The sequence below is a fragment of the Mustelus asterias genome, chromosome 7 (genome assembly GCF_964213995.1).
Source record: "Mustelus asterias chromosome 7, sMusAst1.hap1.1, whole genome shotgun sequence".
NCBI lineage: Eukaryota > Metazoa > Chordata > Chondrichthyes > Carcharhiniformes > Triakidae > Mustelus > Mustelus asterias.
This window is the reverse complement of record NC_135807.1, coordinates 29,850,134-29,869,880: the sequence shown is the minus strand read 5'-3', so window position 1 is coordinate 29,869,880 and position 19,747 is coordinate 29,850,134.

Genomic DNA, 19,747 nt, shown 5'->3' with positions numbered 1-19,747 from the left:
GATGACAAGTGTTCAACAATGATGCAATGTGATAGCTTCAATGTCCCAAAGGAGGAATCAGGGTCCCGCATCTCTTCACTTCGATTTCTTACCGTTTGAGGGTATGATCATTAGCTGTGGTATGGTGCCGTCGGTAAGCCACGGACATATCTGACCCGAACATCTTCACTTATTCAGACAATTCTGTTTAGTTTCATTAGCTTTAATGCCTGTTGTTTTCTGAAAGTTAAACAGAGATATTTTTATATTGGTGTCGGCCAGGCAATATTTATTACCCATTCCAAGCTAGCCTAGGAGCAGTAAGAGTCAAGCACATTATGTGGAATTAGAGTTACATGTAGATCATACAGGATAGGGGGCGGGGGGTGGTCCCAGTTCCCCCCTTTTTTTGAAGGTTATCGAGTTGTGTTTTTACAACAGTCCAGCAGTTTTTATGACTATTCCTTTCTGATGCCAGCCTACAAATGAGCAGAATTGAATGAATTCGATTTCACAATTTGCCAGGGCAATAAAAACAGTCCACATCCCAGGAACAAAATCCAAACCCTGTTTGTTTTGGATGCAAAGCGTTTTTAAAAAAAAACCCAACATGTCCTCAATCTATTGAAACCATGTTCAAAACAATCCTAACCAGATGACCGCACTCTCACACCACTCCTGGCACAAACATAGAGGAAGATTGTTTTTTTCCGTCTTTATTTAAACCACTTGTTTACGAGTTTTGGAAGATGTTCACACTTTCACTGACAATAGTCACCAGGGAAAAGTTTCCTCATTAGGTTGTCACATCTGCTCTTTGTTTTTCTCCGGTCCACCTGCGCCGTGGAGGTGCTAACCCGTAATAAGATCCAGGCAGTCCGCTTGAGTGACCGCTCAATAGATGGGACCTCAGACAATGCATGTTGACACGGATCCTGGAGTTGGGTCCAATGCTGTCCTGGTCTCACTTCTGCACACTTTCCAGAAGGAGTCACTGGGCCATGTGGCCACGTCCTGGGCAATTACGCCAACTGTACCTACCTCACTGCCATTGCTTGAAACTGGGCTAACCCATCATGGTGCAGGTTGTTCAGTCCCACAGTGAGCAATGAATTTACCAACGGAGCTGCATCTTTATCCCTTGTCACACTTTAGTACCGACCAGTCTGATGCAGGATAAAGATCCCCTGACTCTGCTCCAACAATGGGGATGAAATTGTCTTGGAGTCATTTGGAAAGGAAATTGGGCAGTGTGTAACATGGGCTGCTGATTTGTTTTTGCCCCACTTGTACGATGAAAAAGTTGGACCACCCCTGTCCCAAACCCAAACTTAGAGGATTGCCATCTAGAACAAAGGACAAAGAACAGTACAGCACAGGAACAGGCCCTTCAGCCCAGCAAGCCTGCGCCAATGACATTGTCCTACCAGAACCAACCGCCTGTATCTCTCCATACCCCGCCTGTTCATCCAGATAAATCTTAAACTAACGTGTCTGCCTCAACCACCTCACTTGGCAGTGCATTCCAGGCCCCCACCATTCTCTGTGTAAAAAACTTCCCCCACAAACCTCTACTGAACCTTTCCCCCCATTACCTTGAACTTGTGCCCCCTTGTAATGGTCATTTCTGCCCTGGGAGAAAGCTTCCAACTGTTTATCCTATCTATACCCCTCATAATGTTATAAATTTCTATCAGGTCACCCCTCAGCCTCCATTTTTCCAGGGAGAACAATCCCAGTTTATTCAATCTATTTACTGGGCTATTTCTCACACCTGTCTGAATGACATTGTCAATTCACCCAATCACACAGCACAGAAGGGAGGCCATTTGGTCCATTGTGCCTGCGCATGGCTCCTTACAGGAGATATCCAATTTGCACCAGCTCCCCTGAACTTTCCACATAGTACAGGCAGCACAGTGGTTAGCACTGCACAGAGACCCAGGTTCAATTCCAGCCTCAGGTGACTGTCCATATGGAGTTTGCAAGTTTCATCACTCACCCCCTGCCACCCCCCCCCCCCCCCCCCCCCCGCCACCCCCCACCCCCGCCCCACTGTCTGTGTGGGTTTCCACCCAGTGCTCTGGATTCACCCCTCGTTCGAAAGAGGCGCGACTTAGTGTTGATTGGCCATGCTAAATTTCCCCTTAAAATCAGGAGGATTAGCAGGGTAAATACATGGGGTTACGGGGATAGGGGACTGGATGGGATTGTTGTCAGTGCAAGTTCGAAGGGCTGAATGGCCTCCTTCTGCAGTGTAAGAACTCTATGCTTCTATGACACTGCAATTTTCTTCCCTTCAAATATTTCTCCAATTCCCATTGATAGTTGCCATGGAATTTGCTTCCTTCACCCATTCAGGCTGTGTAATGAGGGTTAAATTAGGGGCAGTTTTGTGTTGAAGCTCCATGTCTACTCGGAACTGAACTGATCCTCCCCAGTGCACATTTCGTAAATGTCACACACTGCCAGCAGATACCCTCTCCTCATCTGGGTCAGAGTTGAATAAAGATGAAGTGACAGTGTTTATTTCATCCATTACACCAGTTTTTTTCCTCCAGCTTTTGCTTTGGTTGTCTCAATTTACATTAATTTCTCTACAAATTTTATTTCTAATTAGTTTTGTTTTTGCTGATTGTCTTGCATTCCTTCTCCTTACAATGAAGGTATAGGTCCCTTGATATTTAACAATTCCATGGGTACTGGTTACCTTCTTTACCCTGTCCACCTTGATAATCTTTCCGTGTGAATCTGAGTTGAAAGAGGCACGGTGGCACAGTGGTCAGCACTGCTGCCTCATGGCGCCAGGGACCCGGGTTCGATTCCTGGCTTGTGTCACCGTCTGTGTGGAGTTTGCACATTCTCCCCGTGTCTGCGTGGGTTTCCTCCCCGTGCTCCAGTTTTCTCCCACAGTCCAAAGATGTGCTGGTTAGGTGTATTGGCCATGCTAAATTCTCCCTCAGTGTAACCTGAACAGGCACTGGAGCGTGGTGACTAGGGGAATTTCACTGTAACTTCATTGCATTGTTAATGTAAGCCTACTTATGACAAATAAATAAAGTTTACTTTCATAGTCAAGCCTGATCTGCACTCACCTGTGAAAGTACTTTCCAGCAGGTGTCATGGATAGTGAAGCAAAACTCAGACTAATCCTCTCACCTATAGTCCAGAGACACTGCAGTTGGCTAAACACGCAAGAGTCCGGGATCTAAACTGGGAGGTGTTTTGGTCTGTGTAGATTAAACAATTATTGTATTACTAATTTTTTGGGGGACCTTACTATGACTGACATCTTTCTGATAGTACAACAATGACGGCACTTCAGAAGTCACTGAATCGCTGTAAAGTGTTTTGACATACTGTGGTCCTATAAGGGTGTTTTTAATTAATTCAACTTCATGCCAGTTTACTGCAGATCAGCCAAACTGACTTCATCACCAGGGCCGTTGGGCGAGAGAAGTGTACTTTGTGATTTGTTTATCTTTCGTCTGACTGATTTGTATGCAGACATTAATTATAATGGGGTGTGTTTCACATAATCCTCGTGTTGTGCATCCTGAATCTCATCTGACACTACGCCAAAAGCCTTAATCCAATTGGCAGCCCAGGACGATAACAAAACATCAAGTAGAACGGCGTTGCTGTGACATGGTGACAGTTTGAATTATGTCAATGTTCCAAGACCGTTACATCCAAGGTTCTAAATATAGGAGTCGGTTCAGCTTCCTTCACCAATTTTCAAGAGACAAAACTTGGAATCAATGAGTTCAAGTGGAACAAAGTTAAGTGATTGTGATAACAGTTCTTCAGATGTTTTACAAATAAAGTTGAACTGAATCTGCTGACAGCGGATGAACAACTGCATCTATTTTGGATTTATAAAGCACCATTTAAGGAGGGGGTCTGTTTTTAATCTCTGCATCCTGGTCTTGGAATTAACTGGTGGGACTCTCAAGTGAAGTCGAGTGAATAGAAGAGAATAATCATACGCTCCCCACATTTGATACTGGCCACGAGAAAAATTGTAACCACTGAGTCCTCTTTATCATCAGATTCAATGTGGGTAATTTTCCTGTCCTGGTCGCCACAGAAATCGTAGCGGGTGGGACACAGACCATGCAAAGGTCCGTTGACCTTGGGAAGGATCTTCCAACGTTGGGGTGAGTGCGGTGGAAAATCCTGCCCAATGGCTGGAATTTTACCGCACCTCCCGCCACGAGAATCATAGCGGGTGGGACACGGACCATGTGATGCACTATCAATCGAGCCGAGACTAGCTGTGAGCAAGACAAATAGGCTTTTATTAGCAAGAACTTGGAGCCATCCCTGTTGGTGATCTGGTCTGAGCTGAGAACAAGGGGGAGGAGCCGCCGCCTTTAAACCCAGACCAGGGGGAGGAGGCTTGGGCGGAACTGACAGGGATGCGCCACATATACAGGCACTGAGAAATACTAACTATGGTGGTTAACCACTACAGATAACATATAACAGTGGTTTACCACACCATGTAAAGGTCCGTTGACTTTGGGAAGGATTTTCCAGCCTTGGGGTGAGCGCGGCCGGAAAATCCCACCCAATGGCTGGAATTTTACCATCCCGCCTGCCACGGGAATCGTAATGGGTGAGGGGCGGAACATGGAAAGGTCCATTGACCTTGGGTGGGATTTTACAGTTTTGGAACGAGCGAGGCCATTAAATCCCACCTAATGTTTCTTTTTTCCCCCAGAAATCTGTAATGGATGTTATATAACTTATTTTTAAATGCCTCTATTGAACCACAAGCCATATGGAAAACCCTTTATTGAAATCTTGGGTTTGGCTATGCAACATTTTAATTAAAATAAAAGCTGAACAAAGTGCTCTAACTGTAACAGGACAATCAAAGGATAGCCTGAACTCTGGCTTTGATTACCAGTAAAGAAATGTGTCTCAACAGATCCAACAGAGACTTTGGCATAGAGCCCTGGCAGTGAAATACGTTCTGTTAATTGTGGTGGTTGCAAGCTTCTGGCAGATTACTGAGCCAAAGGTCATAAATTGGAAAGTAATTAGAAAGAGAAAAGGAGTTGGATGTGTCCCTACAAATTAACACGTTCCAAGGAATTGAATGGAATCTAAAGGATTAGACAGCCATTATGGGGAGCAGGGAAAACTGGGTGGCAGTGAATGGGTTGAGTTTGCTTACAATCCTGCCGATTTTGTTTTTAAAAAAAATCGAATTCTGTGGAAAAACAATTCATAGGGATGGAAAATGAGTTTCTGATTTGCTAACACTGGCTCTGCATAACCAGATCAGATGGATTTACACCGCAAGGCAGACAGCATAAATGGGAGAGGTGTGTTTGCGTCTGCTTGTGTGCGCATGTGTGTGTGTGTTCATAGAATCTTAGACTCCCTACAGTGCAGGAAGAGGCCATTTGGCCCATCAAGCCTGCGTCGACAACAATCCCACCCAGGTCCTATCCCTATAACCCCATGTATTTACTCTGCTAAGGGGCAATTTAGCATGGCTAATCAACCCAACTCACACATCTTTGGAGTGTGGGAGGAAACCGGAGCACCCGGAGGAAATACACGCAGACATGGGGAGAATGTGCAAACCCTACACAGTCAGCGACCCAAGCTGGGAATTGAACCCGGGTCCCTGGCGATGTGAGGCAGTAGTGCTAACCACTCTGCCACCGTGTGTGATTATTTGCGTGTGTATCTGCTTTTGTTTGTGTTCTGTGTGCGTGCGTATTTGTGTAGGTATGATTATTAGGTGCATTTGTGTGTGTTTGTGTACGTCACTGTGCATTTGTGTTTCTGTGTGTGATCATTTGTATGTAGGTGCGTGATTGATTGTGTGTGTGATTGCTAATCTATTTGTGTATGTGTGTGAATGTGTATGCAATTGTTTGTATGCATGTATGTGTGTGAGAGAGAGAGAGTAGAGGGTGTGATCATTGTGTGTGTGTGTAAGGTGAGGGAGGGAGGGGGGGTGTGCGTTCGATTGTATGTGTGTGCGCCTTTGGGTGGGATTTTCTGCACCCCCTGTCGAGGCGGAGGCAGCGGCGGCAGCCTTCTATTGGCTGGTGGCAGGATCTTCTAGTCCTCCCGCTGTCAATGCGGTTTTGCATTCTGTGTCCCCCTGTCGCTGGGAACCCCAGAGAGAAAGGCTGGAAAATTCCAGCCTGTGCATGTGTCTGTGTATGGGTGTGTCCAAGGAGGGAGGGGATGGTGTGATGGTGAGTGATAGTGGGAGGGGAGGTAGGGATCTTGATATTCAAGAAAGAAAAGTGGAAAATTGTTAGGAATGCAGAGCAGATGAGTCAACATCTGGGAAAGGAAGTCATGACACATGTTCTCTTGTTTTTTTCCTGTCGCTTTTCTCCCACTCTTTCGAAGGCATTTTCTGATTTTAATTTCGGTTTCCTGGCATTTAAAATTTTCAGTGTTTTGGTACACAGTAGTTAAACTTCATTTCAGTAAATTAATCTGGTGAATTCTTAACATGAAAGGGAGAAGCTGCAAATTCCCAGGATTCAAGTGCTATGCTTTCCAAGTCTGTCAGTTGCTTTTTATGGCATAAAATGTCATCTCTTTTTGATGTATGTCTCTCCTAATAATAAACACGGCCTTTAAATGAGTTCAAAATCTGTGTCATTCCCGCTGATCGTAAATATCCTTCTCAATATTTACTCAATTTTTGACAAATTTTGAGTGCCAGTCAAAACAATCCAAAATCCCAGTGGAAGCTTCATGTCTGACTGGTCACAATAGCTGTTCCCAAAATAGACATAGGCAAGGAAGACTGTTCAGTCCATCTTTGGCTTGTGTGACTTGAAAAACTAGCCAAGGCCATCCCCACATCTCCACTTCTTGCCTTCAAACAACGGCACAACCTCAAACAGATCATTGTCCGCAGCAAACTGCCCAGCCTTCAGGAGAACAGTGACCACGATACCACACAACCTTGCCACAACAACTTCTGCAAGATGTGCCGGATCATCGACACAGATGCCATCATCTCACGTGAGAACACCATCCACCAGATACACGGTACATACTCTTGCAACTTGGCCAACGTTGTCTACCTGATACGCTGCAGGAAAGGATGTCCCGAGGCATGGTCCCAAGGCGAGACCATGCAGACACTACGACAACACCGCTCGACAATCACCAGGCAGGAGTGTTCTCTTCCTGTCGGGGAGCACTTCAGCAGCCACAGGCATTCAGCCTCTGATCTTCGGGTAAGCGTTCTCCAAGGCGGCCTTCACGACACACGACAACGCAGAATCGCCGAGCAAAAACTGATAGCCAAGTTCCGCACACATGAGGACGAACTCAACCGGGATCTTGGGTTCATGTCACACTATCTGTAACCCCTACGACTTGCCTGGGCTTGCAAAATCTCACTAAGTGTCCTGGCTGGAGACAATACATACCTATTTAACCCTCTCTCCACTCACGTTGTCTGTACCTGTAAAGATTCATATTCCAACCATTATCTTGTAAATTGAGTTTGTGTCTATGTATGTCCTGTTTGTGAACACAGCTCTTTACCCTTCTGAAGAAGGAGGAACACTCCGAACGCTCGTGCTACCAAATAAACCTGTTGGACTTTAACTTGTTGTTGTGAGACTTCTTACTGTCCAGAAAAAATCCATGGGCCTCCTTGCCCCAAAACAAAACTGGTTTGTAAATGGTTCCAAGGCTTTTCTTGTCTCTGATTCCCCATTTGGAAGTCCGTTCTAATTGTTAATCACTGATTTGATTTATTACTGTCACATGTATTAACATACAACGAAAAGTATTGTTTCTTGCGCGCTATACAGACTAAACATACCGTTCATAGAGAAGGAAATGAGAGAGTGCAGAATGTAGTGTTACAGTCACAGCTAGGGTGTAGAGAAAGATGTCAGATGTGAAACAGATCCAAAAGGTTTCAGCAGAAGAATTAATCATAGAACATATTGAATATTAATATAATAAATATGATTGATAGAGTAAATAAGGTAAGTGGTAATATTAGTGCTGTGATGGAGTTTTAGGCTTCAGAGAAGAAACGAGATATTTGATAGAGCTCCGTAGCCTCAGGCTTTTCAATCCTTAAATAACCAGACGCCGGGATGATATTTTATTGCTACGGTGAAATATTCAGTAGGTAAGTGTGAAATTTCGACAGGTTAAGATGGATTTCAATTCGCTAGGTGATGAACATCAGTGGCCAATGCTGTTCACAACTGGATTTCTTGGCTTTTGATACTTCTTCCTTCCTTCCTGGAAACAGCAGTAAATAGCAGATAAATACTGTTCAGAATCAATTAATATATTGGAAAACCTTTAGGCCCAGAGTGACTCCAATAACATTCGACAATTGCATACCATTATTATTGTTAGCATGTGCAGTAATCACCAAGTCTGAGTCCTCCGCTGAATGTTGCCTGGGGCAGTCTTTAGTGATGTGAGTCATTGATTGGGGTGCAACTGCCGTCTGGGTTTTCTGCAAGGCCGCACTTGTGCCAATTTGCTGCACAAAGCCTTGGCCAGTGCAGAAATGCTTTTTCTTATTTATTCGTTCATGGGATGTGGGTGTAGCTGGCTGGGTCAGCATATATTGTCCATCCCTGAGGGCATTTGAGAATCAACCACATTGCTGTGGCTCTGGAGTCACATGTAGGCCAGACCAGGTAAAGGTGACAGATTTCCTTCCCTAAAGGACATTAGTGAACCAAATGGGTTTTTCCGACAATCAACACTGGTTTCATGGACATCATTGCAGATTTTTATTGAATTCAAATTTCACGATCTGCCATGGCAGGATTTGAACCCGGGTCCCTTGAGCATTACCCTGGGTCTCTGGGTTACTAGTCCAGTGACAATACCATTACGCCACTGACTCCCCAAAGGTTAAGGAGTGCCCACTCTTGTCAATGCAGGTTGAAGCCAGGTGTGGACTGTGGGATCTGTTAGGAGAACATGTTTTTTACTGTGTTGTTTCCAATCCAGCTGCCATTAGGCCTCTGCTGTTATTCCTTGGCATGGTGGTCTTAGCCATACAGGCTGAGGTAATGGAAGATGAGCAGTAGGTGGATTGATACGGTGCTTTTGTCGCAGCAGGTTTGCAGCAATGTAAACCTTCTCCAGGAGCTTTTTTGTTGCAATCTTCCTCCTTATGTGAGGGGGTGGGATGTTGCTCAGGACAGGGAGCCAGGGGAATTGTGTTGATCGGCGGATACCCAAGACGATACACATTGTTATGTTGAGCTGGGGATCTAAAAGCTACAAGGTGCACACTATATTACTGAGTCAATCGTCTGAGAAGCACTATGTAATAAAGCCTGGTTGTAAGTTCATGAGGTGGTTTTACGCCAGGAGAATGGGAAGGCTGCAGTTGATAGCAAAATATATTGTAAGAAGTTGGGATAAATGGGCTTGACCTCTAACAAACAAAAGCAAGCTTTATCAGGCATAAAGTTTTAGCCCAATTACAATGATTCATAGAAGTACAGCAATATTACTGGCTGGTGGAGGTTCTCACTGAATGGGTGGAAATAATCAAGGAAACATGGGCATTGTATAGAAATCATTGTTAAGCACTTCAGTGCAAATTTTCTCCGGCTCTTGAAAAATAAACGTTAAACCACTGCTGTTGCTCTGAGAAAGGTGAAGACATTTGGGGCTATTGTCTTTTTCTTGGCCCTGGTTTCTGAGGAACATAACAGGACTTTGCATCACCAAAAGTTGTTGAAGTGAGCAACCGGAGATTGAACGTTGGAGACGTATATTCTGGAGACTTGCTTAGGAGGTCAGGGAGTAATTTTGTAAAAGATTTTCTTCATAGAATTAAGCAAATAAAATAAGAGTCCATGATAGGGTGGATTGCACTTGTCTTTGGAAGGAGCAGACTTAATGAGCCAAATAGAACAAAGAACAAAGAACATTACAGCACAGGAACAGGCCCTTCGGCCCTCCAAGCCTTCTCCGACCATACTGCCCGTCTGAATTAAAACCCCCTATCCTTCCGGGGACCATATCCTTTTATTCCTATCCTATTTGTGTATTTGTCCAGATGCCCCTTAAAAATCACTATCGTATCTGCCTCCATTACCTCCCCCGGCAGCGAGTTCCAGGCACCCACCACCCTCTGCGTAAAAAACTTGCCTTATACATCTCCTTCAAACCTTACCCCTCACACCTTAAAACTATGCCCCCTAGTAATTGACTCTTTCACCCTGGGAAAAAGCTTCTGACTATCAACTCTGTCCATGCCCCTCATAATGTCCCTTCTATATTCTCAATCCCTTCTTTATTATGTTCTTTGATATTAAAATTTGAATCAGAAATTCTTGAAGCTTGAGTGAGACACACCTGACATATGATTAATCCCTTCTACAGCCTCTACGATACACTGGGGGAAAGTACGTTATAGCAAGGGCAATTATGCCGCTATATTCAAAGCTAATCTGATTTTGAACTGTATTTCAATCTTTATGGAAAGACATTCCTGGCAAATGTTCAATTTTTCTTTAATTTCCTGAACATTGGTAGTGAGATGGTATACAAGGCCCTCGGGATTGGGTCTTTGAGGAAGAAATTTTTAAACTACAGAGCCTATATTCGGATTTTCTTTGACAGAGGTAGAATCAATTCTGACTTGCCTCATTCACTTGCCACACTCTTCTTGCAATGACATTATAATTTGTTCAACAATGGAATCATAGAATCCCTACAGTGCAGAAGGAGCCCATCCGGCCTATTGAGCCTACACTGGCAACAATCCCACCCAGGACCTATCCCTGTAAGCCAACCTATTTACCTGGCCAATCCTTTCGACACTAAGGGGAATTTACCTTTGTCAATGCACCTAACCTGCACATCTGCGGGAGGAAATCAGAGCACCCGGAGGAAACCCACGCAGACACGGGGAGAACATGCAAACTTCACACAGACAATCACCTGATGCTGGAATTAAATCCGGGTCCCTGGGACTGTGAGGCATGGTGCTGAACACTGTGCCACCATGCTGCCCAAAATCCTGTGCCTGGATCCAGCCAAAAACATAAGTCGCTCTTACAAATAGTCAACAAGTGCTATGCCTTACTTAAAGTGATTCACACTGCATGTTCCGTGCCGCTTCTATCAGCTGTGTTTGATTCCCTAACAAACTGGTTACCAAGGCTGATTTCAGAGTCAAATCCTTATCGGTTTACTTATGAAAGATTTTATCGTAAGATCTTACAGTATTTTGGAGGGTTTTTTGCATGCAATTTATCAGTAACTTTGAGCAAAAGCTTCATTAGAATTTCATTATAGCATATCAACAAAAGTACATGCTGCCCATTTTATTCATGGGTCATACATTAACTGTCAATCAAACGTTAAGAAGGCTCAGGTTAACTATCATTCCCACACATAAACTGATAGGCTACAGTGGAACTGATAGCTGACACGTAACATCGCACCATTAGCTAACTTTCCATAGGTAGTGGATGGCAGTATTTGTGATTTCACTGGCGAAAGTCACCTGTTCATATGCTTGAGGAGGGATCCCATAAGGAGGAAGGACAAAAGCATAGCAAGGTTGGCACGAGCAACTTTATTTCCTTCTTTCAGAAGGTTCTATGTCATGTAAGCTAGCTAACATTACACTGGACCATCCAAACAAACAAATCAGGGCAGTATAAATCTTTGTTAATTGGAAAGCCATTCAAAACTATTGAACTCCTTACCCCTCTTCTAAAATTTACGATACTGTGTTATTTACTTTTTGACTCTTCATCTCTGTTGGACTCCTATGCTGCAGGTGTGACTTTCTTCTTCCTCACATACTCCCAGAACTTTAGATTCTAGCGCCCCCTACCGCCCTCTCTTTTGATAATCTCCAAATTTTTAAATGGAAGCTTGCTTACTTGACTTACGGATGGGGGTGCAGGAGAAGAGGAGATGATTTCCAATTGCCATTCCTTGTCTGAACAATGGGAAGCTGGCAGTTGAAACTCAGGGCAGATGGGTGGCCACCCAATGATGACAAAGGCCCACTTGACCGGCCTTAAAGGGGTGAGAATCCACTTGCTGATTTATAATAAGAGGCTGCTTAAGGCTGTAAACTGGGTTTCCTCATTGGTCCTAAGGCGCAGTTATAACTTCAGGCTCAAGTAGGTGGAAGGGTACAGTATATGTGCTCTGCTCATTGGCACTGGCTGTGGAGTGGCCTAACCAGTGTTGACTATAGAGGCTGCTCGGAAAATGGCCCTGGAAATCTTCCTTTTGTATTTATTTGGGGCCAGGAAGGACATGAATGTTCCCACTGGGCTGACTAAACAACTCTGGTATCTTGCCAGCTCATGAAACCCCCTTACCCTGGGAGCAAAACATCAACTGAGGCTTGGACTGAAAACTCACGTCATCTCCATTTCAGATGGAAATGGATGATCATTGCCCCATGCTGTCACCTGTTCTCCTGAGTCAGGTCAGTACTTTGTACCTGGGTCTTTTACCCAAGTTTCTCAATAATAATTGGTATTCTGTTCCTGAAAATTAGGGGGAAAAAAATAACATAAGCATTCCATATTCCCTTGAACCTATGAGAAGCTATTGTAACATGGCACATGGGGGAACCGGGGACATTTATTTTCTAACACCACTTAACCAGTCATTTTTTTTTATTGCCATCTGTTCACCTGTGAGACCTTTTTCTGTTAATCTGTTTAAACATTGCATCTTGGGTTAGCTGTCAATTCAGACATGTCACATATATTAACTAAAGTAACAGATGTTAGGACCATGTGAGTTCCTCACTGGTTTTAGGCTGCATATTGTGTACTTCTCTGTAACATCTCAAAGGGTATCTATCCATTGCTGAGTGCGATATGCAAAAAACAGTCAAGGGTATGATAGCATAGTATGTTACTGGACCAGCAATCCCTCAACTAATGAAATATGAGATCAATTTTTACCATGGTAACTGGAGAAGTCAAATTCAGCTCATTAAATAAATTTGTAATTGTTGGATTGTCATGAAAACCTGTCTGGCTCACTAATGTCCTTTATGGAAGGAAATCTACTGTCCTTACCTGGTCTGGCTGATATGTGACACCAAGCCCACAGCAACGGCCCTCTGAAATGGCCCAGCTAGTGACTCAGTTGCACCAAAGTAAAATGCTATGACAAACATAAAGCAACACTATGGGAAGACTTTCACTTCATAGACCGTAGTAGTTCAAGAAGGTGCCATATCCCACCTTTGCAAGGTATGGCGATTATCCCTTTAAGGGCAGCACAACAGAGTAAGGGTCACCATGGCCTGTGTGACCAATCGGTATTCAGAGGGTGGGATTTTATGGCCTTGCTCGTTCCGAAGCTGTAAAATCCTGCCCGAGGTCAACAGACCTTTCCATGGTCCACCCCTCACTCCCTCCAATTCCTATGGTGGATGGGATGGTAAAATTCCAGCCAGAGTGTGAAATCATCCCATGGTGAGAGAGACTCCTAAGCAGAGACATCTTGGGAGCTTGCTACAGCCATGATGCTGCTGTAAAATTCTTATTAATAAATATGTTTTGTGTTTACTACTGAAGTCTGTGAAAGTGCATTTTTATATCTGGTGACGAGGATAAATTATCCTGATACTGCCTCTGGCCTGACAACTGTGAGTATCTTCACAGACCTATAACTTTATTTGCAATCTTACAGCCTCAAGCATGTCCAACTCTAAATCATTTAGTGAGTTTGTGGATTTAGTGAAGACTCAATTGCAACGTCAGTCATCAGCCATGCTCCAGAGATTCAAATTTAATTAGAGAGAGAGTCCAGGTGAATCGATCGTGACTTACATTACTAAACTAAAGCAATCATCAGAGTATTGTGATTTTGGACCCACCCTAAATGACATGTCACGGGATAGGTTGGTCTGAGCCGTGAACAATGACTCCAGTCAATTGCTTGCAGAGGTCAACATAAATTTTAAACAAACAATGGAGATTGCGCTGGCCATGAAAAGTGATGAAAAAGGTGCACCAGAGCTTCAGAGTGCACAAAATGGCATGGTTAACTAGTTAGGGAAGGAACCTGCAGCTAGCCATGTCGCCAAAACCACTGAAGCAGCTGCAAAGTGGGAAACAATTTCAGCCACCAACAAAACGAAAAGGTACAGAATAGGCAATCAGTCTGTAATGGATAACAGGCAATGTTACTGCTGATGTGGAGTGACCACACTCTTGAATCATGTCAGTTTAAGGAGGCTGAGTGTTTTTATTGTTACAAAAGAGGACATTTAATAAAGCAATGCAGAGCGAAGCTGAAATTGCCGAGTAATCGATCAACTAAGATATAAGTATATCATATGGAAGAGATTAGGACACATGATTCTGATATTCGCTGTCTATTTTATCTAAAAACAGACAAGTTAGACCCTATTACTGTAATCGTCTGTGTAAATGCGAAGCCTCTTAAGATGGAAGTGGATACAAGAGCATCAACCACTGTGATGGACAATCATATATTTCAGTCCCTAAGAGAGGGGATCCAATCATTGAATTTTAGGAGCACTTCTGAAGACTTGTATAGAGAAGCAGTAGAAATACAAAGCACCACAATGGTACCTGGAAGCTATGGACAACAGTCTATCCAAATCTCTGTGATAATGGTGATGGGTGAAGGACCTAGCCAGCTCGGCCACGATTGGCCTTAAGAAATCAGATTGAATTGGGCTGAGATTTTTTCAAATGCAGGAAGGGGGACTGCCCGAACTGATAAGGAAAAAACAACAGCATCTTCTGTGATGAATTAGGCAAAATCAAAGGGCAACAAGCTTAGGTTTATGTGGATCCAAAGGTGAATCTCCAATTCTTTAGGGCAAGAAAGGTACAATATTCCTTACAAGAGAAAGCAGATACTGAGTTATACAGGTTGGAATAACTAGGCATTATCCAGCCAGTTCAATTCTTGGAATGGGCAGCACCCATTGTCCCCGTATTGAAACCAGACAAGACCAACTGCATTTGCAGAGATTATAAGATAACCGTTAATCAGGTAGCAAATCTGGATAATTATTCAGTCTCGAGAACTGAAGACCTCAGTGCAAAGCTGGTAGGAGGTCAATCTTACAAAAGCTGGATATGAGTCACACATACCAGCAACTCAAATTAGATGACGCTTCCAGTGAGGTATGTCACAATAAACACACACAAAGGCCTGTTTCATAAGAATCTTATGAACCATAATGTCTAGGAGTAGGAGTAGGCAGTAGTTTCAGTACATATGCCTGCCTTTTGGTATGTCTTCGGCATGTACAATATTCCAAAGGAAATGGAGAGTCTGCTACAGGGGTTATCGTGGGTTGTAGTATACCTTGATGATAGCCTTATAACTGGATCAACAGAGGCTGAGCATCTAGCAAACTTAGCAGAGGTGTTCAAGAGATTGCGGGAGGCTGGAGTTCACCTCAAGGAAGAGAAGTGCACCTTTCAAGCCACTGAGGTGACCTACCTGGGGCACTGTGTGGATGCACCATGATTACACTCCATGGAAGACAAGGTCAAGGCCATAAAGGAAATGTCTCCCCCACAAACAAAACTGAAAGCATCATCCACTCACCTCAAAGTCATGGAAGAGTGGAAGCTTGCGAGGTGTGCACCACTTCTATGGAGATGTAAAACTGACCGTTCTAAATTCTTGCTGGCACTCAATTTGGAGGGCAACACATTATCCTTAACTTGTTAGAAACCTTGGGTGAGATTTCCCCACCCTGCCCTGATGATGTCTTCTGCAGTTGGAACTGGAAAATCCTGGCCCTTATTTTTACCCAAGGCTGAAAATAGCTCTCATGAGTAGCCTCAGTGACTGAGTTAATTGCTGAATGACTGATTCACACTGATCAGCAATGGTCCAGGCTTGATCCCAAGTCAGTGTTCTTTGATTTTAACTGGGGTGGAGTTGGATATATTACATTTGGCCCCTGAAACAAGGAGAGGAAAATTACTCACTGTTCCAGATCTGATAACTATAGAGTCTTAGAGTCATAGAGATATACTGCAAGGAAACAGGCCCTTCGGCCTAACTCGTCCATGCCGACCAGGTTTCCTAGGGGAAAATGGGACTAGACAAACTGAACTAGTCCCATTTGCCGGCGTTTCGCCCATATCCCACTAAACCTTTCCTATCCATGCACCTGTCCAAATGTCTTTTAAATTGTACCTGTCCAAATGCCTCCTTTGGCAGCTCACTCCATATATGCACCACCCTCTGTGTGAAAAAGTTGCCCCTCAGGTCCCTGTTAAATCTTTCCCCTCTCACCTTAAACCTATGCCCTCTAGTTTGAGACTCCCCTATCTTGGGGAAGAGGCCTTGGCTGTTCATCTTATCTATGGCCCCTCATGATCATATAAACCTTTATGAGGCCACCCCTCATCCTCCTACGCTCCAGGGAAAAAAGTCCCAGCCGACCCAGCCTCTCATAATTCAAGCCTTTCAGTCCTGGTGACATCCGTGTAAATCTTTTTTGTACCCTTTCCAGTTCAATAAAATCCAATGACCACTTACTGGAAGATTGCATGGCCGGGCATTGGTTGGATCGGACTGGGCTCGACAATGATGTGCCCAAGTGCCAGTCAAGGTCCACTTGAATAATAGCAACTTAGCCATGGATTAGGCTGCACATCCTTTGAGTTAGCAGCTGTGCACTTCCAACAAGAGAAAATCACCAGGGAATTAAAAAGCTTTGAAGAGGTTGCAAGTAATGCAGGTGGTGGTCCCTCATTACCTATCATGTTACTTCATGCGTAAACAAATAATATGTTGCAGAACACTTTATCAAAGAAGAATGGATTTTTAAACACAGGGAATGATGACAACAGCACTTTTTCTTCTGGCTTTGCAGTCTCTGCATAAACAGAGCAGACAATTAATCATCCGAATGCTAACCTTTATAAATGCGGCTGTTTTAATTGTTGCCTTAACCGGCATCTTTGCCCAAAGAAGGCGTAAAGGAAGTTCTTCCCTGAATGCCACAAGAGATTCATTCATGTCAACAAGTTGTGAAGTAGCAATGCCGAGAGAAATCTCACAGCTGAGACTCCTCTAAGCCTGTACCAGGTGTCCACCATTTTTGGGAGTCCCTGTGGGGTGGTCTAGTAAGAGCTAGAACCTGTAGAAGAGGGAGTAGGGTGGAGGTTTCCAATACCAGGAGTTAACCAGCTCCTCAGCCTGCGAGGGCTCACCAATCCCAATAAGAGTCTGTTCCAAAGGGGTGAAGTAAAAGAGAGTGGATTTCCTTTCCTTAAGGAGAAGTGGTCCTTTGAACAAGGGTAGCAGGGGGTTTGAGGGGATTGTCCATGGGGAATTCATTAATTTGGTTTCTGGATGTGACTTTGAAAGAACCATGAGACATGTGTAGCGCTCAGTGTAGTTTCTTAAATTGAGAAGTCATAGAAACTCTATAGTGCAGAAGGAGGCCATTCGGCCCATCGACTGCACCAACAACAATCCCTCCCAGAGCCTATCCCCAAAACCCCATATATTTAATCCCTCTAACATATGCATCCTGGGACACTAAGGGGCAATTTAGCATGGCCAATCAACCTGACCATGCGTCAGATGTGCTGCTGAAGTGTCAAAGGCCTGCTTTATGTAATTGTGCTCCCTCAATCCTCAAACTGGCTGGGTCATCTCAGCACTTCGGTGAAGCATGCCCATTCAGCAACCTTTGCATCCTTTGTCTTTTTCCAATCAAATTGATGGCAATTCTTCTTTCGCACTAAAATCCACTTAAACAGAATTGCAAACTGTGTGTTATTTTAAAGAGCTAATCTCTCACAAACACCATGAAAGGACTTCAAACCTCTTTATCAAGGGGCCCACATCACTGTGGGTGACCACTAAAAAAAGGATTAAAGAGGAATACTGCGTGGTGTAGGGGATGTGGAATGTTTTTTGCTTCTGCGCCTTCAGTTCAAAACAAGACCAGGGATGAAAGTCTCTTGTATCTGGAAGGATCCAAATTGAATTGAGACTTGTGCGGCCTTACCCATGTTTCCAGTGAAACAGAGTGCAAAAATTGACCTAAATTGGCAACTTCACAACAGGTCACTGATGTGAGGATGGAAATGGGAATGTGAAAGAGCCTCCACTAAATCCGGGACTGAAAGATACATTCCTTGGCCAGAGCAGAAGGGTTGTCACTGCGCACTTAACTACAACTGTACACCTGAACATGATCGAAAATGGTCAATGTGTCCAATGTACAAGCAGTAACATTGCGATTGCCAGATGATAACCCCGTTGCAACTTTCACATCCCAGCACTTTTAGGGGAGTGGGAACCGGGGCGTGCGGGGGTTAATGAACAATGAAAACTAAAGCCTGAGGGAATCAGAAAAAAAGGCTGTGCCCACTTAGATTTTTCCCGCTGTTCAGAGGAAGTATCGGCAAGTTGAAATGAGGCTTCCTTAAAGAGGAACGGCTCTGAAGATAGTTAATTATCCAATCTAATCCTTTAACTATGTGATAAATTGTATCCTTGACTACTGTGCAACATTTGTTAAGGTCAATGTGCAAGACATAAAAGTATGCTTCCATGTCCTCTGGTAATAGACTACATAAAAGTGCTGCTCATTTACATTAATGGCAAAGATTAGTTTTGCTCTGCTACTGTTTTACAATTACATTGGTTTTATAGGGTTATTAACTACACTGTTTCAGCAGGGTGGCGGCGGGGAGTGGAGACAAACAATGGATTGTGATGGGGCTTACGTGAGGATAAGATGAGCCAGCGATTGCATGCTGAGTACACAACGTTCTGTAAATGTGCAACCTGAAGATAAATGAAAGTCAAATGGCAAAGGTAAATGCAGTCCCAGGTTAGCTGTGTGCAAGGACGTCTTGCGATGTACTGGCTAAAGAGGCTTGATCGCTGGTATGTGCTGAATTTAGCTCTTCCAGGCCTGAGGAGTCTCGAGGTGTCATAATTGGTTTTACTGTTCCTACACCGGGAAAAGCTAATTTTACATAGTCCACAGAACTGATTTACTTCACTGGTAATATGAGCTTGTCATAATTCATATTTTATATTTGAAATAGTTTAAAGAGTCATTATTAATATATACATTATAGAAAGGAAAACTTACACTTAGATAGCACATTTCCACAAAATTAGGATCTTCCGAAGTGCTTTACAACCAATGGCAAACTTTTGAAGTGTAGTCACTGTTATAATGTGGGAAATATGGAGCCAAATTGTGGCCAACAAAGTGAAAACGAGTAGATAATGGCTGGAATTCTCCCACTCCGCCCGCCACGGGAATTGTAGCGGGGCGGGGGGGGGGGAGGGGGGGGCGGGAACCATGCAAAGGCCCATTGACCTCGGGTGGGATTTTTCGGTTTTGAGGCGAGTGCGGCCGGAGAATCCGCCTAATGTGTTTTTGATTGAGAGAAATGTTGGTCACGATACTAGGAAGAGCTCTCCTCCTTATCATTCTAATCATATGCCATGAATGGTCCCCTTCTGCCCTGTAGGGATTCTATGATTCTATGATCTTTTATGTCCAACTGAGCCCCTTATTCCCTCAGTTCCACTTTGGAGAATCAGCCTAGATTTTATGATCAAACCTTTGGTGTGAGACTTGAACCTCCTGACATAGAGGCGAGTGATATTACAAGCCCATTTTAATCCAAAATAATACTTTGCTCCAAGTGAACCAAGTTGCATGTGGAATCTGTACAGAGCTCTTACCAATGTGTAATTCAGTTTAGTTAAAAAGGAACTAATGTCTGGAATTAAGGGGGAGAAC